Source organism: Schistocerca nitens, chromosome 2 (assembly GCF_023898315.1).
Source record: "Schistocerca nitens isolate TAMUIC-IGC-003100 chromosome 2, iqSchNite1.1, whole genome shotgun sequence".
Lineage (NCBI taxonomy): Eukaryota > Metazoa > Arthropoda > Insecta > Orthoptera > Acrididae > Schistocerca > Schistocerca nitens.
The window spans coordinates 605,873,976-605,886,261 of NC_064615.1; the positions used below are offsets into that span (position 1 = coordinate 605,873,976).

Genomic DNA, 12,286 nt, shown 5'->3' on the forward strand with positions numbered 1-12,286 from the left:
GCCCACTAAAAATAATAAAATCGTGAATTGACGCAGTGTTCCCAAGCAAGATTTTGCTTGTGACTCAGCATCGTTTGGAAACCACTGTCAAGTCATTCCTCGCATTATGCATTAGTTGCCAATGGGAAATGCACGCGGGCTGTGAGTCACTGGTGTACAACAACTTGGTCTCTCAAAGTGTGATGTTATTGAACCTAGTTTTACCGATGGAACAGCCCCAGGCATCTACAGCGATTGTTAGGTTTGTTGCTGCGGTTGCTGGAAGACACTAGCTGCTCCTTGTCGCACCAATGTTATGTATCTTCTGCCTCTTCCACACAGATAATTACAGTAATTACATACATCATACTTTCTCACCAAAACATGTATGGATCCTTGGTTTGATCTTTTGGTAAATAATATGGTCTGCACTCTTACCAGACTTAACACCTCTGTAGTTTCATCTGTGGACGAAATGTGGACAAGAAGTCTTTTAGAAACACCGACGACTACCGACGACATTGAACACTGTCTGTACTGCTGTAAGTCCAGATGATAGTCAACGTGCAGTAGCTTCCGTTTGGAAATCTATTAGCACTTAAAGCCATATTTTGAGCAGTTGATGTGACAGTTATAGTAATAAACGTATGAACCTTAATTCACTTGCGTGTAGGCTTGCATTTTGTCCTAAGGGATTAGATGTTTGTAGGAACCTCTTCGCGCTATGACGGGACAGTGGTTAGCGGATCCGTTATGTTGTTGATGCTTCTAAGGCTCTTTGCTACGCCACAGAAAAGATATGTAGTCCCCTTAAAATTCATCCGATAATTTGGCAGTTAGAAACATTAAAAATTACTTCCATATTTCAGACAATTTACCACACTGTCAGCTGTACCTTAGCAGAAATGGCAACTGGATGGACTTACTCGTTCTGGATATATTTGGCATGATCTGTCACGACATTTTAAAGCCTCTTTGTTAATCTAATGAAACAAAAATTCATTTCATGCTCTGACTCCGGAGCTTAAATTTCTAATGGGATTTAAAAAATAATATTTGGCTGGAAATATAACTACTTAGAGGCCGCTCGCGAACGGATACTGAACAGTTCCTCCTTTAAATCAACTTTTATTAAGTTTATTCATAGAGATCATTAACTTCAACATAAATGAAAGTATGAAGGTGGAGTCAATATACTCGTAGCCGATTAAACTAGGTTACACTGTATTTTGTAGTTTCAAATTAAAATGTTTATCAAAGAAAAGCACAAATTTTTTTGAGGCTAAAAACTGCTGAGGTAGCAACGCAAGTTAACAGCCAACGCACAGAGTGTTACTAAACGAAAACTAAATTTCGTTTCCTATACCTGTTAGTTGCTTTATTACGAGACCCGACGAAAACTTACAGTGGCTCGCCTTTCTTCTTACCGGCCGATGAAATGTTCCACTTGTCATACATGATGCGCTGTTGCAGTAATGTGAAATTCGTACCACAGACGCATACCACTGAATAGTTACCAAGATAATTTTTTACCACTTTGCAGGTACTGTCTTGGTGGTCGATCGTCGAGGTCGTAAGCTTGTTGTCATCAATATCTTTTGAAATAGCTGCTTGTCTCGCTTTTCTTGATATCTTGTTGGTATAGTCGCCCACAGACGTTCAATTCATTTGAATAATTTTGCGTAATCTGTTTCTGGTCTATCAGTATTTATTTGTGAAAGTTCACAGTTAATATATTAATTACATGTTCAATTATTCAGTGATTAAGAATTAGCATGTGGAAGCCGATTTTAACATCTGCAATTCTTCACTTCAGAAGAGATATAAAAAATATTCAGCCTTGGAAACATCTTAAGCAACTGGCTTTCGTTTAAACTGCCGTAAAATAAAATTCACAAAATCTCAAACACGTAATTTCAGTAAACCAAAGATCTTATTGTCTTGGATCTAAGCTTAAACTGCGTAGTAAGTGAAACTTCAAGGCCAAGAAAACTTTATTTGACTAACATACAACTGCCTTTTCAAATCACTCAGTCATGAATATGTCTCAAAGAAAATCTCCGAAAATGTTTAAAGTTATTATGCTCCTCTTTTAGAGACTTTATTGCAATAAACGTTATACTTCAGTAAGATTGCCAAGTATTTAACATTAATAACTCATTTCTACAGATTTCATCTGTTCATGGCCTAATACGAACAGGAGCTTGTTACGTATTCCATGTAAGTGCAATTTACAGTATTAAATTCTGTTGTTTCAATTACTAATATAGGGTCGGGCGACACATTTCGTGAGGTTTTGTTGGAAACCGGCGTCTTATTAACGCCAACGGTGATCAGGAAAGAGTGCAGCTTGACGAAGGGAAGACTGATCTTTCTGTTATTGCCATGCCCCACGCTCGTACCATGAAACAGAAAACAGAGCAAACATTTACTACAGTATCGTGTTACAAAACACAATATAAAAGACAGGCCTTGAAATGCGTGGCTCGCGAATCGTTCCCCTTCAGCGAGTGCTTTTCCCTCCAACTCAACCCGTGCGCTGCCGTCATGGCCTCGCCACAGCCACATAGACATCAACCTATTGTAACAATGACGGTCAGTGGTCCTGGATTGCGAGCCCTACTTACTCCCTATAAGCAAGAGTAAATTCAAATTATTGAAGTGACCAGTAACTTACGTTTGCAATGCTGATTGTGAAAAGACAAGTAGACCCCTCAGTTTCTTTTCAAACGCCAAAGTATCTGATTTTTATTGAAAAACTTGAAAACTTCGGAGCGGAAAAAAGTGTTAAACTATTTCCCGCACTCAACCAAATATTTTTGGAATGAATAATTCTATCTCCGCATACCGCGTCATATTCCACCAAAAACTCTTTAAACTTTCGATGAAATAACGATAGATTTCCTCAGGGCATTATATTCGTATTTTTCGGCAGAATGTCTAAGCGGACAGCATTCTAACACTTTTCTCACGTAGAGTTTCTTGGTGAATAAAGTAACAGAAGGTTAAATAAATTACTCCATTTTTTCATAATTCACCACCGAAGCTTTGTAGGCTACTGATCAAAGCCGATACACTACCGGTATAAACTGCAGAGTATTTTGGGAAACCATCATTTTTGTCAACATACTCTTCAACAGCATATCCAAAGCTATTGCTCCCAGCAGAGGAACTAAAGCACAAGTACCAAAAAGTAATCTATTATTATGTGAATAATAATTAATGGTGACTGAGATCTGTTCGATCAGTGCTGCCGACCAACAGTTTGCAATTAAACAGTCTAGTTTCCTGCTATGACCCATAGCAAGAAATACACTTTTTGCAGCCTTACGTTTCAAAGCAGTGACATCATGGTAACCATATGCTTTTGCCGATTCTATTGCACATTCTTTCACGAGTATGCCGTTATCGGAGCATTTATGATCTTTTTACGAATATTGAGCATACCACACGCTTCTCTCTAAAACTTGATACTTCGGGTAGCTTTTTTATTTCTATTTTCAGGTTATATACTAAGGCATATAATTTGCAACGAAACTAACGCCCGTGTATTCATTCATGCAGTTAAGAGAAGGATCGAGCACGATTACTACCTATACTGTCCGCCCCCGGTAACTGAGTGGTCGCCGGCACGGTAGCTCAGCGTGTTCGGTCAGAGGGTTAGCTGCAGTCTGTAATAAAAAAACTGAGTTAATGGATCAACGATGTACTTGAACAAGTGTCATAGGACGTCCGCCCCGAACAAATACAGCGTTCAATTACAAACAAAATGAGATTAGAAAAAAAAGTGGTCAGCGCGACAGAATGTCAATCCTAAGTGCCCGGGTTCGATTCCCGGCTGGGTCGAAGATTTTCTCCACTCAGGGACTGGGTGTTGTGTTGTCCTAACCATCATAATTTCCTCCCCATCGACGCGTAAGTCGCCGAAGTGACGTCAAATCGAAAGACTTGCACCCGGCGAACGGTCTACCCGACGGGAGGTCCTCGTCACACGACATTTTTTACTACCTATATTTAGACTTATGCACATTTTACATATTAAACGTCCCGATTTTTCATGGGAAATGTGTACCAAAACCTTTAATCGCCCTCTCATAAATGAAGACACGGTTTTCAATGGTCTTTCTTTGCGACATTCTCAGAAGCCGTAACGAGAATCGGAAGCAGAAGATAGTCACAGTAGCAACCAAAATGACAACCCGATCGGTAGACAGATGTTAAGGAGAGTAAATCTGAATATATCGCTGAGCGCAACCTATGCATAGCACGCTGTGGCGTGGCCGTGACCTCACAGTGCGAGCAGAGTTGGATTGGGGAGCACTCGCTGGAGAGGAATGGTTCGCGAGCACCGCTTAGCCAGGCCTGAGATAAGATCTTTCCATTTCAACATCATTAGGAAACTTATGACTAATTACAGTCTATGTGTTGAGCGGCGGAGATTACTCTATGGAACAGGGTAGTAATCGCTGTATCATCACAAACTTTTGACATCAGAACGTAAAAAGCACTTTCTCTCTCACAATTAGTAGCTGCCGGCTATGAGGCTGTACACCACCCAGATACCAAGACGAGCAATTGGCTGTACTTAAATCTTCACTCCAGCACTTCCCAGCACAAAGTGTTCATTCCACTGTCTCACAGGACTGAGTGTCTTGCTTTCGTCACACAACAACTCTCGTCAAACCGTCCAATCACGTGTGTTGCCCTGCTTCCCCCCTGTCTAGCCTGTCATTGACTGTCGCATTTACTGCTTCCCTTCCATCCACGACACTACTGTTGAAATATGTTAATACTTCAGATTTATTGGCCGCTTTGTAGAAATGACATCTTATACAGTCTTACAGGTCTTATACATGATGGCAAAAATAAAACTAATGGGAAAAATATTAGTAAAACCGACGCGCAGCTGACCCTTGTTAACGAACAAGAGAGCTGTCCATCATAAAATATACTTGAAACTCTGATGTCGATGCACCAATCGGATGCTGCAACATGCGCGTCTACCGCATGTTCTACACCGAGCAAATTCAACATGTTATTACGATCGAAAGAACAGTCCAAAACTGCAGAAAAGTCGACAACGGTGCCCATTTCCAGCATGTTTTGTGGTGTTCATTATCCAAGGGTCAGTCCGAGTCAGTCTTATTTTGCCCACCCCGTGTGTTGCGCGCCAATACTCACGTTATTTTTTATAGGATACTGCTCATGAGTATTCATTTATTTCTTGTGTAATGTTAAATTAATAGTTTAGATCATCACTGAGCTAATCTTATCGCCCCTTAAGCTGTAAGAATTATGTATCTAACTTACTACTAAAGTGCAGTGTATGGTATCACTGATGATTTATTTTGTCTGTATCATTTCTTTAACTTATAAGGGGATCATGAGACCAGTTAACCACGGATTTTGATGACTATTCGATTTGTTATTGAGGAACCTGTCCTCAGTATATTTTCATGCAATGTACCCTTGTATCCGAGAAAATCGATGCTAAAATTTTATGGCGATCTCATATACCTGTAACGTGAGTTCTGTTTCGGCAAAGTGAGCATATCGCAGCTGCTAAGATTCACGGCTTCCACGCTGACTGTACGGATTGGCCAGCCCTTTGATGTTCACTTTTATAGGCAGATTAAGATCTTCTATTTAAAAAAGCCAAAATGCTCGCGACTTGATACACACGATTAAAGAAATCCCTTCGAAGGAAGATTCCATAAAAATACATTCATTATTTCTGCATCAGTTTAGTGCACCTACCTTCACACGAATGATCAAATACGCATAGTTTGAATCGAAGTTGATCGAAGAAAGAACAATCTTTATCAATCTAAACGAAGTGTGTTTCCCAATATCGCCTCTCAAAAATCCGAATGCCTGTGTGGCAGCAGCTTTTATTAAATGTGCTAAGTGCTCTACGAATTTTTGTTTCGTTGCGTTGTACAAGAAATATCATCCTGAATTCTGTTCAAGCAGAACAAGTGAAGGCGATTAAGACTATTCTGTAACTTGTGACAAACGACACACACATTTCAAGAAAGTTTGCGGTAACGATTGATTTATTTATGATATTACTACCGGGAAAATGACCACTTTTGAATAATTTCGTAGGGCTTACATTATTTAATAATATTCTGTACGATGAGGCTGATAAAAAAGTAAATAGGGAAGCTTTGAACGTTAATCACTGCATTATGCTCACTTACTCGAACCACGAGTAACGTTGCAGGTACAGCAGACATTCATAAAACCTTAGCATCGATTTTCTCGGGAACTAGGGGCCGTTGTATGAAAAGCCGCACTCCATGTGCTCAGGTCATGTCTCACTACATTGGTGGTCCCGAACTTGAAGCGTAAAGTAAACTATTCTGTGGGGTAAAATTTAAACGATTCGGTTCTGTTTTAGTCGCGAAACTAAATTATTTTCGAAAGATCATTAATATTATTACATTTTTGTGAGACTCTAATACTGTTTATGGAAGTTTATTATGGATAACCTTTTTTCCAATTAATAGTATTAATCCTGTGGAGGTTACAGGCTCCTTACACATCCTTCCATTACAGACATACATTGTGCTTTTCCGTACACTGCTGATGATAAAAGTGAGACACATATGTAACAAATGCTAAATATCTCATGAGAATGTCCCCCCAAGTTGTAGGTAGTACCTGCAGTATTCCAGTAACTTCTTCATTACTCGCTTCAAAACATATAGATGAACTGACACCACAATACAGTAATAATTACTTAAGTGCTACTAAAGTGCTGTTTACAGTGTTATTATTATTATCACTAGAGAAATTAGACACAAATCATTAACAGCTTGAAGTCTTCCAACTTCCGCCAGTTCAGAAGTAAGGAGCGCAGCAATGAAGTGGTTTACGGACAGTAATTATAATCCACACATCTGAACTTGTCTGGTATTAAATGGGGTTGCAGTGTGCAGACAAAACAAATGCCCCATTGGAGAGGAGTAATGCATGGGAAGTATGTTCTGTAGCAAGTCTATACTCGCAGTGGATAGTAAGCTTTCTTATCTGAGAAAGAGTTGTGAGTAGCACTTGCGATACTCCACGAATTCCTTCGTCATTCATTCTAACATCCCCCTCCCCTTTCAAACACACACGCACGCGCGTGCGCGCAGAAACTAAATGTCATTCATATTTCATCGTTTTAAAAGTGAAAGTGTTTCAAGAAAAGTCTCTCATTCTACAGTTTAGGCAGAGAGGGGGTCTGGGAAGGGCGTGGGTACTAAGCTAATGTTTGATTGTACTCAGGGGTAACGATCTAACACATGTTGGGAACACTGTTCTACAACATACTCGAAATTCACGGAAATCCGTGTATGACAGGTCTCAGACCATAATTTTATGTAATGGGTATGGGACAAACGTAATTATGTTTCTAATTTTGCATGTGAGCCTTTATATATTATTCAGTGTGTCAGTGGAATTTCTGCCTCTTTGGGATTTAAAGTTCTCAACACGTGACTGAATAGCTTTTCCTCTTTACGCTGGTCGCTTCCAGGTTAGTTATATGTTTGAGGCCGTGGTAGGATATCTGCGATGCTAATCCTTCCCGCCCCAGCTCAGTGCAATAGACAGCACTTAGCGGTACGCAGCTGTACGTTCCTGCTCCCATCCACATAAGCGAAGGGAATTTTTGCGGAGCCTTCCCTACATGGAGACCACTTTACACGTCACGCTAAGCTCCTTCCAGCAGGACTGGGCGCTCACAGCTGTCACTGTGATGACGTCTGTAGGGAACTTCCCTTGCTGGAATTTCTCAAACGCTTAACGTCAAACGTAGATGTTCACATTAGTAAATCCTCTCACGGGGCAAACTTTCCGACAGAAAGTTGCAATGCGGTCCAGCACTTAGATTTCAAACTTGTTGAAACTTTACCTTACCTAAAACAATTCCAGGTACAATACTGCCATCTCACTGTGTCTTAGTTGCTTCACTTAGTGTTTATCCAGAGATGCTCAGAATCGATCGCTAAACAGTAATCTCCACAGTACTGAACTTGTTAACACAACCGCAAGATCCCTACAAAGTACTTTTCGATAGCATTTCTCTACATTTACTGTTTTCAGCACTTCAGCTAATTCTCAGTGTTAAGAGATCATTTATTGCAGTGGTAGGGAGCGGGCAAGGAGTGCTGAACTGAAAGTAAACGATACATTATGACAAAGACTTTGTTACACTCAGTTTAAAAACATAATAAAGAAATTATGAAAACTGACAAGATGACAGTCTATACACTTGCATGAAATGATCGAAGACTCCATTCAAAACCATTGATCTGAACAGTGAAGTTATTTTCTTTAGAAAGTTAAATTTTGACACGCTATTCTGAAATAAGTTAAGCTTTAAGTAAGTTACTAAAATCAATGTACAAACTACCAACCACAGAATGGAACTTACGGTGACTGCGTGCAAAAGTAGTGAATCACCAATACAGACGGAAATTCACTTAAAATATAAATACCTTCCTATGAAGCCAATCTTAGTTAGCTGTAAATATAGTTATGTAAAATTTCTAGATTTTTACAATTTTTGATAAAAGCCTGAACTATAAGTAATACACTAACGTGATGTTCAACTGTACCAAATATAAATTTCCACAACTGACTTACAACTTAGTAACATATTCTGAGGGAAGCTCTCAATAACTTCTGAAACGTCCCCTTTTTACAATTGTACATGACTGTGCTTCAACTGACACACAATATTTTTTAGCGCAACGCAATCTGACTTTCAAAAATCTCTACAAAAGAATGGCCCTGACTAACATCAAACTATACCTTTCACAAATCACTTACCTCACCAAAATCTTCGTTACTCGAACTACTGCAATACAGCGAGCGCCACTACTGCCAACTAGATAAAAGATTCAAACTACTGAAGGCACTAACTACTGATAGGCATAGTTAGCAAATGAAAGATTTTGATAGAGAACAAACAATGTATTTACCTTAATAGTCATAATACATATAGCAGTTCATGACATCCAGTCTTACAAATTTCAAAACTCCGCCATCTCTCTCCCCACATCCACCACTGCTGGCGGCTCACCTCCAACTGCGCAACGCTACGCGCTGTTCACATCCAGCTGCCGCTGCCCAACACTACAATGGTAGACTACAATGCAAACTAGCCACAGACTGCACACAGCGCAGCCAGTGATTTTCATACAGAGCGCTACGTGGCGTTACCAATAAGAAAACCTAAACAGCCTACTTACACTTCTACAGTCTGTAACAAATGACTGTTTATCGAAGCCTAATTTTAATGTTTAAAGATAATGTCAGGGCGAAAGGTTGCAGAATACAGAAAATAGTTTCAATTACAATTGCGGCAACTCGCAAGTGAGTAAATGAAGCTAACAACAACTATTCAGCTTTTGCAGATGGTGCCGTATTCAGCCGTTAATGGTACGAGAGTTACCCTCCATCAATGTGGCCACCGTCATGCGAGTCTGCCTCTTCCTACAGCTGTGGCTGAGTTTGAAAAATTTTGAACAAAGCGAAACAAGTATACAAAAAGATTCCTGTAATTTAAAGCAATTACCACAAGTAGCTAACCCTACACAAAAACACACTAAGTTTATTACTTACAAGTTGAAACCAGAATCTTTAGTTACCCGTACTTCTGTATTCACTACAGTTCAGTTTATTCTAGAACAACAAAGAACGTTACCGGCAGCTTAGAACACTGTAAGTTACTTATGTCTTTAACGAGCCCTTCCGAGGTTTCACATAAATAAACCCTCATCAATATAGGCTGAGAACGTGCCACAATACTGGAGAGAGTTCAGCTTTGATATACACTCCTGGAAATGGAAAAAAGAACACATTGACACCGGTGTGTCAGACCCACCATACTTGCTCCGGACACTGCGAGAGGGCTGTACAAGCAATGATCACACGCACGGCACAGCGGACACACCAGGAACCGCGGTGTTGGCCGTCGAATGGCGCTAGCTGCGCAGCATTTGTGCACCGCCGCCGTCAGTGTCAGCCAGTTTGCCGTGGCATACGGAGCTCCATCGCAGTCTTTAACACTGGTAGCATGCCGCGACAGCGTGGACGTGAACCGTATGTGCAGTTGACGGACTTTGAGCGAGGGCGTATAGTGGGCATGCGGGAGGCCGGGTGGACGTACCGCCGAATTGCTCAACACGTGGGGCGTGAGGTCTCCACAGTACATCGATGTTGTCACCAGTGGTCGGCGAAAGGTGCACGTGCCCGTCGACCAGGGACCGGACCGCAGCGACGCACGGATGCACGCCAAGACCGTAGGATCCTACGCAGTGCCGTAGGGGACCGCACCGCCACTTCCCAGCAAATTAGGGACACTGTTGCTCCTGGGGTATCGGCGAGGACCATTCGCAACCGTCTCCATGAAGCTGGGCTACGGTCCCGCACACCGTTAGGCCGTCTTCCGCTCACGCCCCAACATCGTGCAGCCCGCCTCCAGTGGTGTCGCGACAGGCGTGAATGGAGGGACGAATGGAGACGTGTCGTCTTCAGCGATGAGAGTCGCTTCTGCCTTGGTGCCAATGATGGTCGTATGCGTGTTTGGCGCCGTGCAGGTGAGCGCCACAATCAGGACTGCATACGACCGAGGCACACAGGGCCAACACCCGGCATCATGGTGTGGGGAGCGATCTCCTACACTGGCCGTACACCACTGGTGATCGTCGAGGGGACACTGAATAGTGCACGGTACATCCAAACCGTCATCGAACCCATCGTTCTACCATTCCTAGACCGGCAAGGGAACTTGCTGTTCCAACAGGACAATGCACGTCCGCATGTATCCCGTGCCACCCAACGTGCTCTAGAAGGTGTAAGTCAACTACCCTGGCCAGCAAGATCTCCGGATCTGTCCCCCATTGAGCATGTTTGGGACTGGATGAAGCGTCGTCTCACGCGGTCTGCACGTCCAGCACGAACGCTGGTCCAACTGAGGCGCCAGGTGGAAATGGCATGGCAAGCCGTTCCACAGGACTACATCCAGCATCTCTACGATCGTCTCCATGGGAGAATAGCAGCCTGCATTGCTGCGAAAGGTGGATATACACTGTACTAGTGCCGACATTGTGCATGCTCTGTTGCCTGTGTCTATGTGCCTGTGGTTCGTCAATGTGATCATGTGATGTATCTGACCCCGGGAATGTGTCAATAAAGTTTCCCCTTCCTGGGACAATGAATTCACGGTGTTCTTATTTCAATTTCCTGGAGTGTATATTCCAATACGATGGCTGATACCCACAAAAGCATCTCACTGCGCTGACAGGGCACCAACACGAAGCGCCCACCAGTCGCACAAGTGAATACTGCCCTCGCTACTACAACAACCGATATCCGCAGGTGCCACCTTCTACTTGACGCACACAAGGCGGACCGTTTTACAGGCACCTGTAGCAATTTTCAACAGCCGGAAACACGACAACACGCTGCTGGTCACCTGACTCTCTATAACCAGGCTGATTCCGGCGTCACCTCGCTTATCCCTAAGTAGCATCTCTCACTCCCCTCGCAGCAAGGCGATGGAAGATCGACAAGGACGATTCGAGACGAAGATTGCTGGCGCACGAGTCATTTACAGCACCACAGACCTAATCATCTGCGGCTTTTCAAGTACCTAATATGTAGAGTAATCACTAAATTCACCTGTATCACTCATGGTGTTGCAAGAATCGGTCGGCAGCTGAAGGATTACTTTACGCTCACTCAAGTGAATCCTGATATTGTTGTACTAGCTGTGGTACCTGGTTTCGCTCCGGGAGTTGATACGACATTGTGTGGTAGTTGGAGAAAAAGGATAAAATTTAAAATATAAGGGTTAAAAAGGGCAACGGCCTTGCCGCAGTGGATACACCGGTTCCCGTGAGGTCACCGAAGTTAAGCGCTGTCGGGCGTGGTCGGCACTTGGACGGGTGACCATCCAGGCCGCCATGCGCTGTTGCCATTTTTCGGGGTGCACTCAGCCTAGTGATGCCAATTGAGGAGCTACTCGACCGAATAGTAGCGCCTTCGGTCAAGAATACCATCATAACGACCGGGAGAGCGGTGTGCTGACCCCACGCCCTCATCTCCGCATCCTCCACTGAGGATGACACGGCGGTCGGATGGTACCGGTAGGCCACTCGTGGCCCTTAAGACAGAGTGCTTTTTTATAAGGGGTAAAAAGATTTTATTGAAAACGTATTCTAACTATTTAGAATATATGTTAAAGTATAAGAGGTAAAAATTTCTTATCGAAAACATATTTAACTAATTACAATTCTTGTTTATAAAC

At 42.5% G+C, this 12,286-nt stretch overlaps 1 pseudogene; it reads left to right on the plus strand.

Annotated features, from left to right (window-relative positions):
- The first annotated feature begins 11,838 nt into the window (after positions 1-11,838).
- LOC126237990 (5S ribosomal RNA) lies at positions 11,839-11,956 on the plus strand (annotated as a pseudogene).
- The last annotated feature ends 330 nt before the right edge of the window (positions 11,957-12,286 follow it).